Raw genomic sequence first — 22,269 nt, forward strand, 5'->3', positions numbered from 1 at the left:
GCTCGACGCGCTGTCACACATGATGCGTGTTCATCCATCCTCGCACCATCCTGCCTCAATGTGCGTGGTCAGGATGGCCGAGTGGTCTCAGGCTCCAGACTCAAGGCGAGAATGGAGGCGTGGGTACGAACCCCACTGCTGACAGCCACTTTTATACATTTCATGCAAAGAATATGAATAATGTTTCATTGGTTAACACGGAGACGGAGCGACGAAATCACAACACGAGTCTAGAAGCTCGAAGAGAGGCAGTGAGAGATGGCGAAGGCTTGGCGAGACACAAAGGTTAAAAAATAAAAGTGCTTTGTCAGAAGTGGGGTTCGAACCCACGCCTCCATTCGGAGACCAGATGTCCCGCGTTGAGCACTGAAGGCTTCACTCGCCTTGAGTCTGGCGCCTTAGACCGCTCGGCCATCCTGACCACGAGCAACAACCTGGACATTTGTTCATTAGAGGTCGGGCAAGCCGCGGGTCACCCTTTAATATACTTACGAGTCTCGTAGAGTTTTACCATTCCTGGGTTTGGTTGTAACTGAGTTTGACTAGCCCTGAGTTTATGGTTATAACCGTTCAGTGCTACGTGTGCCTGCTGTACTCATTCACAAATGGCCAGAATATCGTAGTGTTCCCAAACTGATGTCAAGAGCAGGGTTCGAATCCACGCCTCCAGTCGGCGATCAGAAGTCCCCGCGTTGAGCACGGAAGGCTTCACTCGCCTTGAGTCTGGCGCCTTAGATCACTCGGCCATCCTGACCACGCACGCCTCGTCGCATTCACAAACAGCCATCACGTCGCTTGAGTCTCAAGCCCCGGGGATGACCTCCACGGAGACGGAGCGACGAAATCACAACACGACTCCAGTTGCTCGAAGGGAGGCCGTGAGGGATGGCGACGGCTTGGCGAGACTCAATGTGCGGTTAATACGAATATTCAACAACAAAAGACTGCAAAAACTCGCGTAAACAACTCGAAAACAATACAAATTATACAAATTTAAACGAATGAGACTAAATAACAATAGTTGAACTGTCACAGTTCATTATATCGCTGGTGGAGTAAATGATTACGTTTGTCATGGAGACTACGGTAAAAAGTGGTTATAAAATAAAAATGCGTTGTCAGGAGTGGGGTTCGAACCCACGCCTCCATTCGGAGACCAGATGTCCCGCGTTGAGCACGGAAGGCTTCACTCGCCTTGAGTCTGGCGCCTTAGACCGCTCGGCCATCCTGACCACGACCACCGACCTGGGCATTTGTTCATTAGTGGGAACACTACGATATTCTGGCCATTTGTGAATGAGTACAGCAGACAGACGTAGCACTGAACGGTTATAACCATAAACTCAGGGCTAGTCATAACTCAGTTACAACCAAACCCCAAGGGCTGGTAAAATTCTACAGAGACTCGCCAGTATATTGAAGGGTGACCCGCGGTTTGCCCGACCTCTAATGATCAAATGCCCAGGTTGGTGGCTGTGGTCGGGATGACCGAGCGGTCTAAGGCGTCAGACTCAATGCGAGGAAGCCTTCCGTGCTCAACGCGGGATATCTGGTCTCCGAATAGAGGCGTGGGTTCGAAACCCACTCCTGACGAAGGAGGGTGTTTTTACAACTAGATTTTCAACATTACAAACGAATTATTCATGACACCAACGATCCCATGAACTATCACAGTTCAACGATTGTTTTCGTCTCATTCGTTTCATCCGTATACTTTGCATTGTTTCCCACCTATTTCCACAAGTGTGCACGACACACTGTTTTTGTTCAGTTCACATAAATGCCACATTTAGTCTCGCCAATCCATCGCCATCTCTCACCAGCCTGCGGTGAAACAATCCACGAGGTGACTCCATCATTCCATCTCCAACGTCGGATATACTCTTACCCTGCTCGCTGCATAAACAAATAAAATATTTGTTTTAAATAAAATATTTGTTTTAAATAAAATATTTGTTTTCACGGTTGTGCTGGCCAGTTGTTGTCCCGGGTGTCGCTCGACGCGCTGTCACGCATGATGCGTGTTCATCCATCCTCGCACCATCCTGCCTCAATGTGCGTGGTCAGGATAGCCGAGTGGTCTCAGGCGCCAGACTCAAGGCGAGAATGGAGGCGTGGTTACGAACCCCACTGCTGACAGCCACTTTTATACATTTCATGCAATTATATATAAATAATGTTTCATTGGTTAACACGGAGACGGAGCGACGAAATCACAACACGAGTCTAGAAGCTCGAAGGAAGGCAGTGAGAGATGGCGAAGGCTTGGCGAGACACAAAGGTTATAAAATAAAAGTGCTTTGTCAGAAGTGGGGTTCGAACCCACGCCTCCATTCGGAGACCAGATGTCCCGCGTTGAGCACGGAAGGCTTCACTCGCCTTGAGTCTGGCGCCTTAGACCGCTCGGCCATCCTGACGACGAGCACCAACCTGGACATTTGTTCATTAGAGGTCGGGCAAGCCGCGGGTCACCCTTTAATATACTTACGAGTCTCGTAGAGTTTTACCATTCCTGGGTTTGGTTGTAACTGAGTTTGACTAGCCCTGAGTTTATGGTTATAACCGTTCAGTGCTACGTGTGCCTGCTGTACTCATTCACACATGGCCAGAATATCGTAGTGTTCCCACTAATGAACAAATGCCCAGGTCGGTGGTCGTGGTCAGGATTACCGGGCGGTCTAAGGCGCCAGACTCAAGGCGAGTGAAGCCTTCCGTGCTCAACGCGGGACATCTGGTCTCCGAATGGAGGCGTGGGTTCGAACCCCACTCCTGACAACGCATTTTTATTTTATAACCACTTTTTACCGTAGTCTCCATGACAAACGTAATCATTTGCTCCACCAGCGATATAATGAACTGTGACAGTTCAACTATTGTTATTTAGTCTCATTCGTTTAAATTTGTATAATTTGTATTGTTTTCGAGTTGTTTACGCGAGTTTTTGCAGTCTTTTGTTGTTGAATATTCGTATTAACGGCACATTGAGTCTCGCCAAGCCGTCGCCATCCCTCACGGCCTCCCTTCGAGCAACTGGAGTCGTGTTGTGATTTCGTCGCTCCGTCTCCGTGGAGGTCATCCCCGGGGCTTGAGACTCAAGCGACGTGATGGCTGTTTGTGAATGCGACGAGGCGTGCGTGGTCAGGATGGCCGAGTGATCTAAGGCGCCAGACTCAAGGCGAGTGAAGCCTTCCGTGCTGAACGCGGGGATTTCTGATCGCCGACTGGAGGCGTGGATTCGAACCCTGCTCTTGACATCAGTTTGGGAACACTACGATATTCTGGCCATTTGTGAATGAGTACAGCAGGCACACGTAGCACTGAACGGTTATAACCATAAACTCAGGGCTAGTCAAACTCAGTTACAACCAAACCCAGGAATGGTAAAACTCTACGAGACTCGTAAGTATATTAAAGGGTGACCCGCGGTTTGCCCGACCTCTAATGATCAAATGCCCAGGTTGGTGGCCGTGGTCGGGATGACCGAGCGGTCTAAGGCGTCAGACTCAACGCGAGGAAGCCTTCCGTGCTCAACGCGGGATATCTGGTCTCCGAATGGAGGCGTGGGTTCGAACCCCACTCCTGACAAAGGAGTTTCTTTTTATAATCAGTTAAAACTAGATCGTCTCATGACAAACATAATTATTCATGACACCAGCGATCCAATGAACTATCACAGTTCAACCATTATTTTCGTCTCATTCGTTTTATCCGTACACTATGCCATTGTTTCCCACCTATTTCCACAACTGTGCACGACACACTGTTTTGTCCAGTTCACATCAATGCCACATTTAGTCTCGCCAAGCAATCGCCATCTCTGACGAACCTGCGCTGAAACAATCCACGAGGTGACTCCATCGTTCCATCTCCAACGTCGGATATACTCTTACACTGCTCCCTGCTTACGCGTAAACAAATAAAATATTTGTTTTAAATAAAATATTTGTTTTAAATAAAATATTTGTTTTCACGGTTGTGCTGGCCAGTTGTTGTCCCGGGTGTCGCTCGACGCGCTGTCACACATGATGCGTGTTCATCCATCCTCGCACCATCCTGCCTCAATGTGCGTGGTCAGGATGGCCGAGTGGTCTCAGGCGCCAGACTCAAGGCGAGAATGGAGGCGTGGGTACGAACCCCACTGCTGACAGCCACTTTTATACATTTCATGCAAAGTATATGAATGTTTCATTGGTTAACACGGAGACGGAGCGACGAAATCACAACACGAGTCTAGAAGCTCGAAGGAAGGCAGTGAGAGATGGCGAAGGCTTGGCGAGACACAAAGGTTAAAAAATAAAAGTGCTTTGTCAGAAGTGGGGTTCGAACCCACGCCTCCATTCGGAGACCAGATGTCCCGCGTTGAGCACGGAAGGCTTCACTCGCCTTGAGTCTGGCGCCTTAGACCGCTCGGCCATCCTGACCACGAGCAACAACCTGGACATTTGTTCATTAGAGGTCGGGCAAGCCGCGGGTCACCCTTTAATATACTTACGAGTCTCGTAGAGTTTTACCATTCCTGGGTTTGGTTGTAACTGAGTTTGACTAGCCCTGAGTTTATGGTTATAACCGTTCAGTGCTACGTGTGCCTGCTGTACTCATTCACAAATGGCCAGAATATCGTAGTGTTCCCAAACTGATGTCAAGAGCAGGGTTCGAATCCACGCCTCCAGTCGGCGATCAGAAGTCCCCGCGTTGAGCACGGAAGGCTTCACTCGCCTTGAGTCTGGCGCCTTAGATCACTCGGCCATCCTGACCACGCACGCCTCGTCGCATTCACAAACAGCCATCACGTCGCTTGAGTCTCAAGCCCCGGGGATGACCTCCACGGAGACGGAGCGACGAAATCACAACACGACTCCAGTTGCTCGAAGGGAGGCCGTGAGGGATGGCGACGGCTTGGCGAGACTCAATGTGCCGTTAATACGAATATTCAACAACAAAAGACTGCAAAAACTCGCGTAAACAACTCGAAAACAATACAAATTATACAAATTTAAACGAATGAGACTAAATAACAATAGTTGAACTGTCACAGTTCATTATATCGCTGGTGGAGCAAATGATTACGTTTGTCATGGAGACTACGGTAAAAAGTGGTTATAAAATAAAAATGCGTTGTCAGGAGTGGGGTTCGAACCCACGCCTCCATTCGGAGACCAGATGTCCCGCGTTGAGCACGGAAGGCTTCACTCGCCTTGAGTCTGGCGCCTTAGACCGCTCGGCCATCCTGACCACGACCACCCACCTGGGCATTTGTTCATTAGTGGGAACACTACGATATTCTGGCCATGTGTGAATGAGTACAGCAGACAGACGTAGCACTGAACAGTTATAACCATAAACTCAGGGCTAGTCATAACTCAGTTACAAACAAACCCCAAGGGCTGGTAAAATTCTACAGAGACTCGCCAGTATATTGAAGGGTGATCCGCGGTTTGCCCGACCTCTAATGATCAAATGCCCAGGTTGGTGGCCGTGGTCGGGATGACCGAGCGGTCTAAGGCGTCAGACTCAACGCGAGGAAGCCTTCCGTGCTCAACGCGGGATATCTGCTCTCCGAATGGAGGCGTGGGTTCGAACCCCACTCCTGACAAAGGAGTTTCTTTTTATAATCAGTTAAAACTAGATCGTCTCATGACAAACATAATTATTCATGACACCAGCGATCCAATGAACTATCACAGTTCAACGATTGTTTTCGTCTCATTCGTTTTATCCGTACACTATGCCATTGTTTCCCACCTATTTCCACAACAGTGCACGACACACTGTTTTGTCCAGTTCACATCAATGCCACATTTAGTCTCGCCAAGCAATCGCCATCTCTGACGAACCTGCGCTGAAACAATCCACGAGGTGACTCCATCGTTCCATCTCCAACGTCGGATATACTCTTACCCTGCTCCCTGCTTACGCGTAAACAAATAAAATATTTGTTTTAAATAAAATATTTGTTTTAAATAAAATATTTGTTTTCACGGTTGTGCTGGCCAGTTGTTGTCCCGGGTGTCGCTCGACGCGCTGTCACACATGATGCGTGTTCATCCATCCTCGCACCATCCTGCCTCAATGTGCGTGGTCAGGATGGCCGAGTGGTCTCAGGCGCCAGACTCAAGGCGAGAATGGAGGCGTGGGTACGAACCCCACTGCTGACAGCCACTTTTATACATTTCATGCAAAGTATATGAATGTTTCATTGGTTAACACGGAGACGGAGCGACGAAATCACAACACGAGTCTAGAAGCTCGAAGGAAGGCAGTGAGAGATGGCGAAGGCTTGGCGAGACACAAAGGTTAAAAAATAAAAGTGCTTTGTCAGAAGTGGGGTTCGAACCCACGCCTCCATTCGGAGACCAGATGTCCCGCGTTGAGCACGGAAGGCTTCACTCGCCTTGAGTCTGGCGCCTTAGACCGCTCGGCCATCCTGACCACGAGCAACAACCTGGACATTTGTTCATTAGAGGTCGGGCAAGCCGCGGGTCACCCTTTAATATACTTACGAGTCTCGTAGAGTTTTACCATTCCTGGGTTTGGTTGTAACTGAGTTTGACTAGCCCTGAGTTTATGGTTATAACCGTTCAGTGCTACGTGTGCCTGCTGTACTCATTCACAAATGGCCAGAATATCGTAGTGTTCCCAAACTGATGTCAAGAGCAGGGTTCGAATCCACGCCTCCAGTCGGCGATCAGAAGTCCCCGCGTTGAGCACGGAAGGCTTCACTCGCCTTGAGTCTGGCGCCTTAGATCACTCGGCCATCCTGACCACGCACGCCTCGTCGCATTCACAAACAGCCATCACGTCGCTTGAGTCTCAAGCCCCGGGGATGACCTCCACGGAGACGGAGCGACGAAATCACAACACGACTCCAGTTGCTCGAAGGGAGGCCGTGAGGGATGGCGACGGCTTGGCGAGACTCAATGTGCCGTTAATACGAATATTCAACAACAAAAGACTGCAAAAACTCGCGTAAACAACTCGAAAACAATACAAATTATACAAATTTAAACGAATGAGACTAAATAACAATAGTTGAACTGTCACAGTTCATTATATCGCTGGTGGAGCAAATGATTACGTTTGTCATGGAGACTACGGTAAAAAGTGGTTATAAAATAAAAATGCGTTGTCAGGAGTGGGGTTCGAACCCACGCCTCCATTCGGAGACCAGATGTCCCGCGTTGAGCACGGAAGGCTTCACTCGCCTTGAGTCTGGCGCCTTAGACCGCTCGGCCATCCTGACCACGACCACCCACCTGGGCATTTGTTCATTAGTGGGAACACTACGATATTCTGGCCATGTGTGAATGAGTACAGCAGACAGACGTAGCACTGAACAGTTATAACCATAAACTCAGGGCTAGTCATAACTCAGTTACAAACAAACCCCAAGGGCTGGTAAAATTCTACAGAGACTCGCCAGTATATTGAAGGGTGATCCGCGGTTTGCCCGACCTCTAATGATCAAATGCCCAGGTTGGTGGCCGTGGTCGGGATGACCGAGCGGTCTAAGGCGTCAGACTCAACGCGAGGAAGCCTTCCGTGCTCAACGCGGGATATCTGGTCTCCGAATGGAGGCGTGGGTTCGAACCCCACTCCTGACAAAGGAGTTTCTTTTTATAATCAGTTAAAACTAGATCGTCTCATGACAAACATAATTATTCATGACACCAGCGATCCAATGAACTATCACAGTTCAACGATTGTTTTCGTCTCATTCGTTTTATCCGTACACTATGCCATTGTTTCCCACCTATTTCCACAACAGTGCACGACACACTGTTTTGTCCAGTTCACATCAATGCCACATTTAGTCTCGCCAAGCAATCGCCATCTCTGACGAACCTGCGCTGAAACAATCCACGAGGTGACTCCATCGTTCCATCTCCAACGTCGGATATACTCTTACCCTGCTCCCTGCTTACGCGTAAACAAATAAAATATTTGTTTTAAATAAAATATTTGTTTTAAATAAAATATTTGTTTTCACGGTTGTGCTGGCCAGTTGTTGTCCCGGGTGTCGCTCGACGCGCTGTCACACATGATGCGTGTTCATCCATCCTCGCACCATCCTGCCTCAATGTGCGTGGTCAGGATGGCCGAGTGGTCTCAGGCGCCAGACTCAAGGCGAGAATGGAGGCGAGAATGGAGGCGTGGGTACGAACCCCACTGCTGACAGCCACTTTTATACATTTCATGCAAAGTATATGAATGTTTCATTGGTTAACACGGAGACGGAGCGACGAAATCACAACACGAGTCTAGAAGCTCGAAGGAAGGCAGTGAGAGATGGCGAAGGCTTGGCGAGACACAAAGGTTAAAAAATAAAAGTGCTTTGTCAGAAGTGGGGTTCGAACCCACGCCTCCATTCGGAGACCAGATGTCCCGCGTTGAGCACGGAAGGCTTCACTCGCCTTGAGTCTGGCGCCTTAGACCGCTCGGCCATCCTGACCACGAGCAACAACCTGGACATTTGTTCATTAGAGGTCGGGCAAGCCGCGGGTCACCCTTTAATATACTTACGAGTCTCGTAGAGTTTTACCATTCCTGGGTTTGGTTGTAACTGAGTTTGACTAGCCCTGAGTTTATGGTTATAACCGTTCAGTGCTACGTGTGCCTGCTGTACTCATTCACAAATGGCCAGAATATCGTAGTGTTCCCAAACTGATGTCAAGAGCAGGGTTCGAATCCACGCCTCCAGTCGGCGATCAGAAGTCCCCGCGTTGAGCACGGAAGGCTTCACTCGCCTTGAGTCTGGCGCCTTAGATCACTCGGCCATCCTGACCACGCACGCCTCGTCGCATTCACAAACAGCCATCACGTCGCTTGAGTCTCAAGCCCCGGGGATGACCTCCACGGAGACGGAGCGACGAAATCACAACACGACTCCAGTTGCTCGAAGGGAGGCCGTGAGGGATGGCGACGGCTTGGCGAGACTCAATGTGCCGTTAATACGAATATTCAACAACAAAAGACTGCAAAAACTCGCGTAAACAACTCGAAAACAATACAAATTATACAAATTTAAACGAATGAGACTAAATAACAATAGTTGAACTGTCACAGTTCATTATATCGCTGGTGGAGCAAATGATTACGTTTGTCATGGAGACTACGGTAAAAAGTGGTTATAAAATAAAAATGCGTTGTCAGGAGTGGGGTTCGAACCCACGCCTCCATTCGGAGACCAGATGTCCCGCGTTGAGCACGGAAGGCTTCACTCGCCTTGAGTCTGGCGCCTTAGACCGCTCGGCCATCCTGACCACGACCACCCACCTGGGCATTTGTTCATTAGTGGGAACACTACGATATTCTGGCCATGTGTGAATGAGTACAGCAGACAGACGTAGCACTGAACAGTTATAACCATAAACTCAGGGCTAGTCATAACTCAGTTACAAACAAACCCCAAGGGCTGGTAAAATTCTACAGAGACTCGCCAGTATATTGAAGGGTGATCCGCGGTTTGCCCGACCTCTAATGATCAAATGCCCAGGTTGGTGGCCGTGGTCGGGATGACCGAGCGGTCTAAGGCGTCAGACTCAACGCGAGGAAGCCTTCCGTGCTCAACGCGGGATATCTGCTCTCCGAATGGAGGCGTGGGTTCGAACCCCACTCCTGACAAAGGAGTTTCTTTTTATAATCAGTTAAAACTAGATCGTCTCATGACAAACATAATTATTCATGACACCAGCGATCCAATGAACTATCACAGTTCAACGATTGTTTTCGTCTCATTCGTTTTATCCGTACACTATGCCATTGTTTCCCACCTATTTCCACAACAGTGCACGACACACTGTTTTGTCCAGTTCACATCAATGCCACATTTAGTCTCGCCAAGCAATCGCCATCTCTGACGAACCTGCGCTGAAACAATCCACGAGGTGACTCCATCGTTCCATCTCCAACGTCGGATATACTCTTACCCTGCTCCCTGCTTACGCGTAAACAAATAAAATATTTGTTTTAAATAAAATATTTGTTTTAAATAAAATATTTGTTTTCACGGTTGTGCTGGCCAGTTGTTGTCCCGGGTGTCGCTCGACGCGCTGTCACACATGATGCGTGTTCATCCATCCTCGCACCATCCTGCCTCAATGTGCGTGGTCAGGATGGCCGAGTGGTCTCAGGCTCCAGACTCAAGGCGAGAATGGAGGCGTGGGTACGAACCCCACTGCTGACAGCCACTTTTATACATTTCATGCAAAGTATATGAATGTTTCATTGGTTAACACGGAGACGGAGCGACGAAATCACAACACGAGTCTAGAAGCTCGAAGGAAGGCAGTGAGAGATGGCGAAGGCTTGGCGAGACACAAAGGTTAAAAAATGAAAGTGCTTTGTCAGAAGTGGGGTTCGAACCCACGCCTCCATTCGGAGACCAGATGCCCCGCGTTGAGCACGAAAGGCTTCACTCGCCTTGAGTCTGGCGCCTTAGAACGCTCGGCCATCCTGACCACGAGCAACAACCTGGACATTTGTTCATTAGAGGTCGGGCAAGCCGCGGGTCACCCTTTAATATACTTACGAGTCTCGTAGAGTTTTACCATTCCTGGGTTTGGTTGTAACTGAGTTTGACTAGCCCTGAGTTTATGGTTATAACCGTTCAGTGCTACGTGTGCCTGCTGTACTCATTCACAAATGGCCAGAATATCGTAGTGTTCCCAAACTGATTTCAAGAGCAGGGTTCGAATCCACGCCTCCAGTCGGCGATCAGAAGTCCCCGCGTTGAGCACGGAAGGCTTCACTCGCCTTGAGTCTGGCGCCTTAGATCACTCGGCCATCCTGACCACGCACGCCTCGTCGCATTCACAAACAGCCATCACGTCGCTTGAGTCTCAAGCCCCGGGGATGACCTCCACGGAGACGGAGCGACGAAATCACAACACGACTCCAGTTGCTCGAAGGGAGGCCGTGAGGGATGGCGACGGCTTGGCGAGACTCAATGTGCCGTTAATACGAATATTCAACAACAAAAGACTGCAAAAACTCGCGTAAACAACTCGAAAACAATACAAATTATACAAATTTAAACGAATGAGACTAAATAACAATAGTTGAACTGTCACAGTTCATTATATCGCTGGTGGAGCAAATGATTACGTTTGTCATGGAGACTACGGTAAAAAGTGGTTATAAAATAAAAATGCGTTGTCAGGAGTGGGGTTCGAACCCACGCCTCCATTCGGAGACCAGATGTCCCGCGTTGAGCACGGAAGGCTTCACTCGCCTTGAGTCTGGCGCCTTAGACCGCTCGGCCATCCTGACCACGACCACCCACCTGGGCATTTGTTCATTAGTGGGAACACTACGATATTCTGGCCATGTGTGAATGAGTACAGCAGACAGACGTAGCACTGAACAGTTATAACCATAAACTCAGGGCTAGTCATAACTCAGTTACAAACAAACCCCAAGGGCTGGTAAAATTCTACAGAGACTCGCCAGTATATTGAAGGGTGATCCGCGGTTTGCCCGACCTCTAATGATCAAATGCCCAGGTTGGTGGCCGTGGTCGGGATGACCGAGCGGTCTAAGGCGTCAGACTCAACGCGAGGAAGCCTTCCGTGCTCAACGCGGGATATCTGGTCTCCGAATGGAGGCGTGGGTTCGAACCCCACTCCTGACAAAGGAGTTTCTTTTTATAATCAGTTAAAACTAGATCGTCTCATGACAAACATAATTATTCATGACACCAGCGATCCAATGAACTATCACAGTTCAACGATTGTTTTCGTCTCATTCGTTTTATCCGTACACTATGCCATTGTTTCCCACCTATTTCCACAACAGTGCACGACACACTGTTTTGTCCAGTTCACATGAATGCCACATTTAGTCTCGCCAAGCAATCGCCATCTCTGACGAACCTGCGCTGAAACAATCCACGAGGTGACTCCATCGTTCCATCTCCAACGTCGGATATACTCTTACCCTGCTCCCTGCTTATGCGTAAACAAATAAAATATTTGTTTTAAATAAAATATTTGTTTTAAATAAAATATTTGTTTTCACGGTTGTGCTGGCCAGTTGTTGTCCCGGGTGTCACTCGACGCGCTGTCACACATGATGCGTGTTCATCCATCCTCGCACCATCCTGCCTCAATGTGCGTGGTCAGGATGGCCGAGTGGTCTCAGGCGCCAGACTCAAGGCGAGAATGGAGGCGTGGTTACGAACCCCACTACTGACAGCCACTTTTATACATTTCATGCAAAGTATATGAATAATGTTTCATTGGTTAACACGGAGACGGAGCGACGAAATCACAACACGAGTCTAGAAGCTCTGTGATGCCGCCACCACGGAGCCGATCGGCGGGTGGCCCACCTGCGATCTCGCCGCTCCGAGCGGCGAGGCCGACATTGCTCCACCCCACCACCTCCCCACCCCCCCCCCCCCACCGGAACACACACGCACGCACTCCCCCCACCATTAGAGTGCGTGGGGAGACACTCTGGCCGACAGGTTTTCACCCAGAAGCCCTCGTAAAGGGATAATCTTCACGGTTTCCTGCAGCCAGGGAATTGGACGGTCTCCCCCGACGCTAACACCCACCGCGGCGCCGTGACTTTGGTTGTAATTACATGGTCACGACGGGGCTGCCGAGCCACCGCGGGTAGACAGCACACACAACACACACGGGTCAGCAGGCAGGTAGAAGGGCAGAGCCACGAGCGGCGGGAAAGCAGGGTCGCCCTCTGGCTGGAGGGTCGCTGAGCAGGTAAATTTAGATGCGGACGTCGCTGAAAGCAACGGCCCGGGGGATGCTGGGATACAGATGGGCCTACCGATTGGCGGGTGATCCCAGCGAGCTGATTGGCCCGCGAGTCGGCACCAGGTAGCCCCCTTTGATGTAGAAAGAATAAAGCGGGTCAGGGCGAAGGAAAAAGGTCCTCTGGCTACTCGAGTCGACCCCAGGTCCGTCAACTCCCGAGTCCAGCCGCGCGAACGTCCGTGGGACGTATCGACGCGCCGCGAGGACCAGACGGCAGTGACGACAAACCGTGAGTAAGAGAGAGAGAGAGGGAGTTGGGACTTAGCTTAAGAGCAAAACAGGAGAGGGTAAAGGGGAGGACAGGTAGAGTGTAGTGCCGACTATCGAGAGATAGATTGGTCCTGCCCCGCTGATCCCGACTGACTCGGTTAAATAAGGGCTCGCCGGCGCGGTGGAATAAATCGTCGGCGGTTACATAACGGACTGGTGTGGTTTTTGCGGAAGCGTGGGTGCGCTTACTGTCGCGGTGGTCGTTACATAACAGACTGGTGTGGAAAGAGAGTGTGGAAAGAGAGTGGAAGCGTGGGTGAGCTTGCTGTTTGCGGCGGTCGCCGCGTGTGTGGAGCGGCGCCGCGTGGAGTGTGTGCGCTACCAACCGTCGGCTGGGGACTCCCACGTTGCGAGCGGGTACCCATCTCGCACGCATGCCCATCGCATAGCCCTTTAAACCCGTTTAATCCAATCCCCCCAATCGTCGGAGTGAGCACGAACGACGTCGCTTACCCTCCGACCTTTAACCCCCCCGGTTACCCGCGTGTGATTGGTGCGTGGTGGGGAGCGTCGCGTTTGGGTGCCGGCGAAGCGCTAGCGGGTCCCAGGGAGGTCGAGGGTGATGCCCCACCGGCAGGAGACCCGGACTCGGGGGGGGACGGCACAGGGGGGGGAACAGGAGCGCGACGACCTTTCCCCGCCCGGGGAGGAGTGCGGCGGCGGCAGCTCCCACACTAGTGGAGAGTCTGGGAGCGTCGGTACTTCGCGGACAGGGTCGCAGGCAGGGGAGGTCCCGGGGGCCGGCGACCCTAACATTATGGTGTCAGAAGCGGTACGAACCCCCGCGTTACCCCACGCGAAAATAAGGCATATATTCACTGGCCGGGGTACACCTTCGTGGAGAGCATTTGCCCGCAACGTCCTAGGGGCTAAGGAAATTAATGGGTGGACGGATGCGCAGACGCTACGTCAACTTAATATGAATCTGGATGGGCGGGCAGCCGATTTTGTGGAAGCCCTACCCGCAAGCGCGCAGACACAGCTAGAGGAGCTGATGCGCCGACTTGATCTGCGCTTCGGTACGCGCGATGAGGAGGAGGCAAAAGCGGCCTTAGAGGCATGCCGTCGCCAACCCGGCGAGGACCTGCACGATTATGCCGAGGATGTGCGTGAGCTAACAAAGATCGCACGCCCGAGGCACACCACGGAAGCGATTGAGGAGCTGGCCACAGAGAAAATCCAGCGATACTTAATGCGCACGGCGTGGTGGCAGCCAGACGTGAACTGTACGCGCCTCTCCTTTGATGCCCTTGTCGAGCGCGCGCGCAAATGTGAAAGAATTTCTAGCGAACGCGCACAGCTCCGAGGACTGGGACGGGAGCGCACCATCGCAAGTCTGTCCACCGAGGAGGAAGAGGAGGAACAGGAGCTCGCCAGGATGGTAGGGGGTCGGGAAAGGGGGCCTCCGGTATCCCGCGAGACCACCCCGGGATGGGTAGCGGGGATACAGGCGGGCATCGGGGGGATCGACAACAACGTAACCCAAGTACGGGCACATGTGACTACGCTGCAGATTACGGCAGAGACGATTCAGACCGAGTTGGGAGGGCTAGCTGGGAGGGTAGCCCGACTAGAAGCAGAGTCTGGGCAGCGGCGCACGGGGGGGAGAGGGAGCGGGCAGGGTGCCCACTATGGAGCCGCCACCCCCCCCCCGGGCGTGTTATATGTGCGGCCGTCAGGGGCATCTCATGAGAGACTGCCCACAGATCGCCCGCGCTAGATATACCGAAGGGTTAAACGCCAACGCCCCCTAGAGAGTGGACCACCTAGGGGTGCAATCACCGAGGTCCCGAAACAAAACGACGATAATAATAATGGTAAGCAAGTGACACCCACACAGGTCACGGCCACAACACCCAAGGACGCGGTGAGGACGGGCGACTGGCTACGGGAGCTGGTGGCAGGAATCACGGGGGCCACGTCACTGGTGGAAGGACAGGTGAACGGGCAGCGCACCCGGATCCTACTGGACACGGGGGCCGTAGCCTCACTCGTGAGCGCCGCGCACTGCAGCGTGCTCGGGGTTGACGTGAGCCGCCTGCCGGCCCCGGATTGCGCGCTGCACACAGCGAGCGGAGCCGGGATGGGGTTGCTGGGAAGGATCTCCCTTGAGGTCCGTCTCGGAAACCAGGTGTGCACTCAGGAGTTCTACGTCTCGAGTGTGCTGTGCCACGAGTGTATCGCAGGTACCGACCTCCTGGAAAAGCTGGGGCTCAACGTGCAGCCCCGACAGCGGTGCGCCACCGTGGAAGGCAGCGGGGAACGGATTCCATTCCTGGGACGGGAGCCGAATCGCCCCCGCTTCACACCTGTGGCCGCTACCCTGACGACGGCCGTCACCATCGGGCCGCTCGCCGAGATGCTGGTACCTGTGGCGACACCCTCCACCGACCCCGCGCACCGACCATCGGGGGAGGTAATGCTAACTCCTCACCCGGAGTTGGCAAAACGATACGGGGTTGTGGGGTCATCCACGTTGGTAAACGCCGATGGGGGCCGATTGTTCATGCGTGTGTTTAACCCCCACGGCACCCCAGCAATACTACGACGGCGCACCACAGTAGCCACCGTGCACCCCCTACACGCGCGCCACTCCAGCGACTCGGTATTCGCACTCTGGGCGGAGGACCCCGGTCGCCCCGAGGACCAACAAGACCTGGCCTGGCGAGTCGGCCCGACTCCCCACGCCGAGGTCGTCCCCCTTCTTGACGCGGTACACGTACCTTGGGCAGATTTACCCAAGGGAGAGGCCGATCAGCTACGCGGGTTACTGCGGGAGTACGCCGACGTGTTCAGCGAACACGATTCAGACGTGGGTCGCACAGATCTCGTTAAGCACCAAATCGACACCGGGGCCGCCCGACCCATAAAACTCCCCGCGTACCGCGTGGGCGCACCCGAACGCGCCCAGATCAAAGAGGCGGTCAGGGACATGCTCCACGATAACATAATTCAGCCCTCGGCGAGCCCCTGGTCTGCCCCGGTGGTGCTAGTAACAAAAAAGGACGGGTCAACCCGGTTTTGCGTCGATTACCGCAAACTAAACGCAGTCACCCTCGGCGACGCCTTCCCCATACCGCGCATCGACGACACCTTTGACAGCCTCGCCGGAGCGCGGTATTTTTCCACCCTCGATCTCGCGTCCGGGTACTGGCAGGTGGAGATGACGGAGGAGGATCGGCCAAAAACCGCATTCACCACCCCGATGGGGCTATTCGAGTTTCGAGTACTCCCGTTCGGGCTCACCAACGCGCCCGCGATGTTCCAGCGGCTGATGGAGTTGGTGATGCGGGGCTTGCAGTGGGAGCAATGCCTGATTTACCTGGATGATGTGATCGTGTTCAGTAGATCTCTGTCTGAGCACTGGTCCAGGTTACGGGAGGTGTTCCAGCGACTGCGAGCGGCTCATCTCAAGCTCAAGCCGCGTAAGTGTTACATCGCACAGCGCGAGGTGGGGTACCTCGGACATCGCGTCAGCGAGGCGGGGGTGCGCACCGATCCGGACAAGGTACGCGCCGTAGTGGATTGGCCACAGCCAAGAAACCTGTCGGAGATAAGGTCATTCTTGGGGCTCGCCACCTATTACCGTCGATTTGTAAAGGGATTCAGCGAGATTGCACGCCCCCTCACCCAACTCACTTCCCCCAAGAACCCCTATCAGTGGACGGAGGCCTGCCAGACGGCCTTCACCACCCTCAAAGACCACCTCACACACACCCCCACACTGGCTTTCCCCGACTTTACCACCGACTTTATTTTGGACACCGACGCCTGCAGCAGTGGGCTGGGTGCGGTGTTGTCGCAGGTGCAGGAAGGGGTGGAACGGGTGATTGCGTACGCCAGCCGGACCCTGAGCGGGGCCGAGCTGAACTACTGTGTGACCCGTCAGGAATTGTACGCTGTGATCTTCGCGTGTAAACAGTTTCGGCCGTATTTATACGGCAGGAAATGTCGAGTGCGCACGGACCATTATGCTCTGCAGTTCCTCCTCACCTTCAAGGAACCGCGGGGGCAGATGGCCCGATGGCTGGCGCAGCTGCAGGAGTACAACCTGCAGATCGAATACCGGGCGGGGCGGACGCATGCAAACGCGGACGCATTATCACGGCGACCCGCGGTGTGTGCCGAGACGAGGGCGGAGGAGGCCTGCCTGTGCTTCACGGGGGGACGTTGCCGACAGGCAACGGACCCCCGGGAACCCGCTGAACCTAACCCCCCCCCGGCGAGAGAGAGTGCGGTATGCACCACAGAGACCCCCACAGGTGGAGGCGCGGACCCAGTCGGCCGCCCGGCGAGCGCAGGGCCCACGACTCGGGACCCCGTGGACCACCCCGCCCCGATCGGACGGATCCAGGAGGACGTCGGCTGCGCCTTCCCGGGCCTGAGCGACGAAAAGCTGAGGCAGACCCAGCAGCGGGATCCGGATCTGGCGGCGGTGGAAGCGGCCCTGCGGGAGGGGAAAAGCACCCTACCAGGGCCCTGGAGCGGTTTGTATGCCCGGTTGTGTGTGCAGAACGGGGTGGTACGGGAGTTAACCGAGGCCGGCCAGCCGGGGTGCATCTGTGTTCCCGCCCAGGTGCGACCCCAGCTGCTACGGCTGGTACACGACCACCCGCTCGGGGGCCATGACGGGGAACGGCGCACTCGGGAGACTCTGCGTCGCCAGTATCTCTGGCCCAAATTGACGCAAGATGTGGCCGCCTGGGTACAGGGCTGCCGCGCTTGTCAGCAGTGCGGGCCGAAACCGGCACGATACCAAGTACCCCTAAGGCCGTTCCGCGTCAGTCGGACTAACCAGCTGGTCGGCATCGATCTCCAGGGGCCATTCCCACGATCCCACCGGGGCAACCGCTACATCCTCGTAGCGGTGGAATACTTCACCCGCTACCCCGTGGCGGTGGCCATCCCCGATAAAACGGCCCTGGTAGTAGCCCGGGCGTTCGTGGAGCACTATGTACTTAAGCACGGGATCCCGGAGCGAGTCCTTACCGACCAGGGTAGCGAGTTCGAGGCCGAATTGTTTCAGGCGCTGTGCCGGGAGTTCGGGATCCAGAAAGACCGAACCACGGCGTACCACCCCCAGGCGAACGGTATGGTTGAACGTATGAATCAGACTCTGGCCGGAAAGCTCAAGCGCATGGCGGCCGCAAACCAACGGGATTGGGACGAACACCTCCCCTACGCCCTGTTCGCCTACGCCACCACGGTGCACACATCGACGGGACAAACCCCGTTCCTAATGATGTTTGGTCGTGAGTCTCGTCTACCCGCAGACTTGCTGTTCGGCATTCCTCCACCCCAAACGGAGGAAGGGAGTCGCCCCGTGGAACATCTGATGGAGACCCTACGAGGGGTCCGGGACCGGGCCTACCCGCAAGGGGAGGCCGCGCATCGGCGACAGGAACAGAGCACCCGACCCCGCGTGGAGCCCCCCCTTTTCTTGACAGGTACCAAGGTGTGGCTACACACCCCTCGCGTCGGGGCCGGACAGGTGGGGAAGCTGACCACCTACTGGCGGGGACCCTGGACCGTGGTACGGCAGATCTCTCCCTGGACGGTACTAATCCAGGGTGGAGAGAGGGGCCGAGAAACGGTGGTTAACGTCCGCCGCTTAAAACCATGGAGGGCAGCCCCGGCGGGGGAGAACCTCGCTGCCCGAGTACCGCGAAATCCCGGTGCCCCTGCGCCACCCGTGCTCGGGGGCCTCGCGCACTACATGGGCCCCGCCGTGCCCCCAGCCCCGAGGCGTCCCGGCCCCGCCAGAGGACGGCAGGGACGCCGCCCCTTAAACCCCGCTGCCGCGAAGTTTGTCCCCCAGCCCCCAGGTGCCGAGGGATCGGAGGAGCCACTGGAGTGGAGAAGGAGACCGCTGCAGGAAACCCCGAGGACGGAGCCACCTCCCCCAAGGCCAGCCACGAGATCCGGGCGGATCCCCCGGACCCCGCAGCGCTACCTCGTGGGCGCGGCCCAGGCGAGGTGCTCCAGTCAACCCGGGACGGGGACTGGCACCTCGGGGGGCTATGTGATGCCGCCGCCACGGAGCCGATCGGCGGGTGGCCCACCTGCGATCTCGCCGCTCCGAGCGGCGAGGCCGACATTGCTCCACCCCACCACCTCCCCACCCCCCCCCCCCACCGGAACACACACGCACGCACTCCCCCCACCATTAGAGCGCGTGGGGAGACACCCTGGCCGACAGGTTTTCACCCAGAAGCCCTCGTAAAGGGATAATCTTCACGGTTTCCTGCAGCCAGGGAATTGGACGGTCTCCCCCGACGCTAACACCCACCGCGGCGCCGTGACTTTGGTTGTAATTACATGGTCACGACGGGGCTGCCGAGCCACCGCGGGTAGACAGCACACACAACACACACGGGTCAGCAGGCAGGTAGGAGGGCAGAGCCACGAGCGGCGGGAAAGCAGGGTCGCCCTCTGGCTGGAGGGTCGCTGAGCAGGTAAATTTAGATGCGGACGTCGCTGAAAGCAACGGCCCGGGGGATGCTGGGATACAGATGGGCCTACCGATTGGCGGGTGATCCCAGCGAGCTGATTGGCCCGCGAGTCGGCACCAGGTAGCCCCCTTTGATGTAGAAAGAATAAAGCGGGTCAGGGCGAAGGAAAAAGGTCCTCTGGCTACTCGAGTCGACCCCAGGTCCGTCAACTCCCGAGTCCAGCCGCGCGAACGTCCGTGGGACGTATCGACGCGCCGCGAGGACCAGACGGCAGTGACGACGAACCGTGAGTAAGAGAGAGAGAGAGGGAGTTGGGACTTAGCTTAAGAGCAAAACAGGAGAGGGTAAAGGGGAGGACAGGTAGAGTGTAGTGCCGACTATCGAGAGATAGATTGGTCCTGCCCCGCTGATCCCGACTGACTCGGTTAAATAAGGGCTCGCCGGCGCGGTGGAATAAATCGTCGGCGGTTACATAATGGACTGGTGTGGTTTTTGCGGAAGCGTGGGTGCGCTTACTGTCGCGGTGGTCGTTACATAACAGACTGGTGTGGAAAGAGAGTGTGGAAAGAGAGTGGAAGCGTGGGTGAGCTTGCTGTTTGCGGCGGTCGCCGCGTGTGTGGAGCGGCGCCGCGTGGAGTGTGTGCGCTACCAACCGTCGGCTGGGGACTCCCACGTTGCGAGCGGGTACCCATCTCGCACGCATGCCCATCGCATAGCCCTTTAAACCCGTTTAATCCAATCCCCCCAATCGTCGGAGTGAGCACGAACGACGTCGCTTACCCTCCGACCTTTAACCCCCCCGGTTACCCGCGTGTGATTGGTGCGTGGGACTGCGCGGGCGGGGAGCGTCGCGTTTGGGTGCCGGCGAAGCGCTAGCGGGTCCCAGGGAGGTCGAGGGTGATGCCCCACCGGCAGGAGACCCGGACTCGGGGGGGGATGGCACAGGGGGGGGAACAGGAGCGCGACGACCTTTCCCCGCCCCGGGAGGAGTGCGGCGGCGGCAGCTCCCACACTAGTGGAGAGTCTGGGAGCGTCGGGACTTCGCGGACAGGGTCGCAGGCAGGGGAGGTCCCGCGGGCCAGCGACCCTAACAGCTCGAAGGAAGGCAGTGAGAGATGGCGAAGGCTTGGCGAGACACAAAGGTTAAAAAATGAAAGTGCTTTGTCAGAAGTGGGGTTCGAACCCACGCCTCCATTCGAAGACCAGATGCCCCGCGTTGAGCACGGAAGGCTTCACTCGCCTTGAGTATGGCGCCTTAGACCGCTCGGCCATCCTGACCACGAGCAACAACCTGGACATTTGTTCATTAGAGGTCGGGCAAGCCGCGGGTCACCCTTTAATATACTTACGAGTCTCGTAGAGTTTTACCATTCCTGGGTTTGGTTGTAACTGAGTTTGACTAGCCCTGAGTTTATGGTTATAACCGTTTAGTGCTACGTGTGCCTGCTGTACTCATTCACAAATGGCCAGAATATCGTAGTGTTCCCAAACTGATGTCAAGAGCAGGGTTCGAATCCACGCCTCCAGTCGGCGATCAGAAGTCCCCGCGTTGAGCACGGAAGGCTTCACTCGCCTTGAGTCTGGCGCCTTAGATCACTCGGCCATCCTGACCACGCACGCCTCGTCGCATTCACAAACAGCCATCACGTCGCTTGAGTCTCAAGCCCCGGGGATGACCTCCATGGAGACGGAGCGACGAAATCACAACACGACTCCAGTTGCTCGAAGGGAGGCCGTGAGGGATGGCGACGGCTTGGCGAGACTCAATGTGCCGTTAATACGAATATTCAACAACAAAAGACTGCAAAAACTCGCGTAAACAACTCGAAAACAATACAAATTATACAAATTTAAACGAATGAGACTAAATAACAATAGTTGAACTGTCACAGTTCATTATATCGCTGGTGGAGCAAATGATTACGTTTGTCATGGAGACTACGGTAAAAAGTGGTTATAAAATAAAAATGCGTTGTCAGGAGTGGGGTTCGAACCCACGCCTCCATTCGGAGACCAGATGTCCCGCGTTGAGCACGGAAGGCTTCACTCGCCTTGAGTCTGGCGCCTTAGACCGCTCGGCCATCCTGACCACGACCACCGACCTGGGCATTTGTTCATTAGTGGGAACACTACGATATTCTGGCCATGTGTGAATGAGTACAGCAGACAGACGTAGCACTGAACAGTTATAACCATAAACTCAGGGCTAGTCATAACTCAGTTACAAACAAACCCCAAGGGCTGGTAAAATTCTACAGAGACTCGCCAGTATATTGAAGGGTGATCCGCGGTTTGCCCGACCTCTAATGATCAAATGCCCAGGTTGGTGGCCGTGGTCGGGATGACCGAGCGGTCTAAGGCGTCAGACTCAACGCGAGGAAGCCTTCCGTGCTCAACGCGGGATATCTGCTCTCCGAATGGAGGCGTGGGTTCGAACCCCACTCCTGACAAAGGAGTTTCTTTTTATAATCAGTTAAAACTAGATCGTCTCATGACAAACATAATTATTCATGACACCAGCGATCCAATGAACTATCACAGTTCAACGATTGTTTTCGTCTCATTCGTTTTATCCGTACACTATGCCATTGTTTCCCACCTATTTCCACAAGTGTGCACGACACACTGTTTTGTCCAGTTCACATCAATGCCATATTTAGTCTCGCCAAGCAATCGCCATCTCTGACGAACCTGCACTGAAACAATCCACGAGGTGACTCCATCGTTCCATCTCCAACGTCGGATATACTCTTACCCTGCTCCCTGCTTAC

The 22,269-nt window shown here is 54.4% G+C and overlaps 16 non-coding genes across 16 annotated transcripts; 3 read left to right on the plus strand and 13 right to left on the minus strand.

Annotated features, from left to right (window-relative positions):
- Window positions 1-305: 305 nt before the first annotated feature.
- Window positions 306-421, minus strand: TRNAL-CAA (transfer RNA leucine (anticodon CAA)). Its single transcript has 2 exons — window positions 384-421; window positions 306-351 (listed from the first exon to the last, which is right to left on the minus strand). It is a non-coding gene; the product is annotated as a tRNA-Leu (tRNA).
- A 695-nt stretch (window positions 422-1,116) lies between these two features.
- Window positions 1,117-1,232, minus strand: TRNAL-CAA (transfer RNA leucine (anticodon CAA)). The gene is made up of 2 exons: window positions 1,195-1,232; window positions 1,117-1,162 (listed from the first exon to the last, which is right to left on the minus strand). It is a non-coding gene; the product is annotated as a tRNA-Leu (tRNA).
- A 1,069-nt stretch (window positions 1,233-2,301) lies between these two features.
- TRNAL-CAA (transfer RNA leucine (anticodon CAA)) lies at window positions 2,302-2,417 on the minus strand. Its single transcript has 2 exons — window positions 2,380-2,417; window positions 2,302-2,347 (listed from the first exon to the last, which is right to left on the minus strand). It is a non-coding gene; the product is annotated as a tRNA-Leu (tRNA).
- Window positions 2,418-3,470: 1,053 nt separating this feature from the next.
- TRNAL-CAA (transfer RNA leucine (anticodon CAA)) lies at window positions 3,471-3,585 on the plus strand. Its single transcript has 2 exons — window positions 3,471-3,508; window positions 3,540-3,585. It is a non-coding gene; the product is annotated as a tRNA-Leu (tRNA).
- Window positions 3,586-4,305: 720 nt separating this feature from the next.
- Window positions 4,306-4,421, minus strand: TRNAL-CAA (transfer RNA leucine (anticodon CAA)). The gene is made up of 2 exons: window positions 4,384-4,421; window positions 4,306-4,351 (listed from the first exon to the last, which is right to left on the minus strand). It is a non-coding gene; the product is annotated as a tRNA-Leu (tRNA).
- Window positions 4,422-5,116: 695 nt separating this feature from the next.
- On the minus strand, window positions 5,117-5,232 carry TRNAL-CAA (transfer RNA leucine (anticodon CAA)). The gene is made up of 2 exons: window positions 5,195-5,232; window positions 5,117-5,162 (listed from the first exon to the last, which is right to left on the minus strand). It is a non-coding gene; the product is annotated as a tRNA-Leu (tRNA).
- A 1,081-nt stretch (window positions 5,233-6,313) lies between these two features.
- On the minus strand, window positions 6,314-6,429 carry TRNAL-CAA (transfer RNA leucine (anticodon CAA)). The gene is made up of 2 exons: window positions 6,392-6,429; window positions 6,314-6,359 (listed from the first exon to the last, which is right to left on the minus strand). It is a non-coding gene; the product is annotated as a tRNA-Leu (tRNA).
- Window positions 6,430-7,124: 695 nt separating this feature from the next.
- Window positions 7,125-7,240, minus strand: TRNAL-CAA (transfer RNA leucine (anticodon CAA)). The gene is made up of 2 exons: window positions 7,203-7,240; window positions 7,125-7,170 (listed from the first exon to the last, which is right to left on the minus strand). It is a non-coding gene; the product is annotated as a tRNA-Leu (tRNA).
- Window positions 7,241-7,486: 246 nt separating this feature from the next.
- On the plus strand, window positions 7,487-7,601 carry TRNAL-CAA (transfer RNA leucine (anticodon CAA)). Its single transcript has 2 exons — window positions 7,487-7,524; window positions 7,556-7,601. It is a non-coding gene; the product is annotated as a tRNA-Leu (tRNA).
- Window positions 7,602-8,333: 732 nt separating this feature from the next.
- On the minus strand, window positions 8,334-8,449 carry TRNAL-CAA (transfer RNA leucine (anticodon CAA)). Its single transcript has 2 exons — window positions 8,412-8,449; window positions 8,334-8,379 (listed from the first exon to the last, which is right to left on the minus strand). It is a non-coding gene; the product is annotated as a tRNA-Leu (tRNA).
- A 695-nt stretch (window positions 8,450-9,144) lies between these two features.
- TRNAL-CAA (transfer RNA leucine (anticodon CAA)) lies at window positions 9,145-9,260 on the minus strand. Its single transcript has 2 exons — window positions 9,223-9,260; window positions 9,145-9,190 (listed from the first exon to the last, which is right to left on the minus strand). It is a non-coding gene; the product is annotated as a tRNA-Leu (tRNA).
- Window positions 9,261-10,341: 1,081 nt separating this feature from the next.
- On the minus strand, window positions 10,342-10,457 carry TRNAL-CAA (transfer RNA leucine (anticodon CAA)). The gene is made up of 2 exons: window positions 10,420-10,457; window positions 10,342-10,387 (listed from the first exon to the last, which is right to left on the minus strand). It is a non-coding gene; the product is annotated as a tRNA-Leu (tRNA).
- A 695-nt stretch (window positions 10,458-11,152) lies between these two features.
- TRNAL-CAA (transfer RNA leucine (anticodon CAA)) lies at window positions 11,153-11,268 on the minus strand. Its single transcript has 2 exons — window positions 11,231-11,268; window positions 11,153-11,198 (listed from the first exon to the last, which is right to left on the minus strand). It is a non-coding gene; the product is annotated as a tRNA-Leu (tRNA).
- Window positions 11,269-11,514: 246 nt separating this feature from the next.
- On the plus strand, window positions 11,515-11,629 carry TRNAL-CAA (transfer RNA leucine (anticodon CAA)). The gene is made up of 2 exons: window positions 11,515-11,552; window positions 11,584-11,629. It is a non-coding gene; the product is annotated as a tRNA-Leu (tRNA).
- A 9,031-nt stretch (window positions 11,630-20,660) lies between these two features.
- On the minus strand, window positions 20,661-20,776 carry TRNAL-CAA (transfer RNA leucine (anticodon CAA)). The gene is made up of 2 exons: window positions 20,739-20,776; window positions 20,661-20,706 (listed from the first exon to the last, which is right to left on the minus strand). It is a non-coding gene; the product is annotated as a tRNA-Leu (tRNA).
- A 695-nt stretch (window positions 20,777-21,471) lies between these two features.
- TRNAL-CAA (transfer RNA leucine (anticodon CAA)) lies at window positions 21,472-21,587 on the minus strand. The gene is made up of 2 exons: window positions 21,550-21,587; window positions 21,472-21,517 (listed from the first exon to the last, which is right to left on the minus strand). It is a non-coding gene; the product is annotated as a tRNA-Leu (tRNA).
- Window positions 21,588-22,269: the final 682 nt, after the last annotated feature.

The sequence above is a fragment of the Petromyzon marinus genome, chromosome 16 (genome assembly GCF_048934315.1).
Source record: "Petromyzon marinus isolate PM22_M1 ecotype Great Lakes invasive population chromosome 16, UKy_Petmar_22M1.pri1.0, whole genome shotgun sequence".
Classification (NCBI taxonomy): Eukaryota; Metazoa; Chordata; class Hyperoartia; order Petromyzontiformes; family Petromyzontidae; genus Petromyzon; species Petromyzon marinus.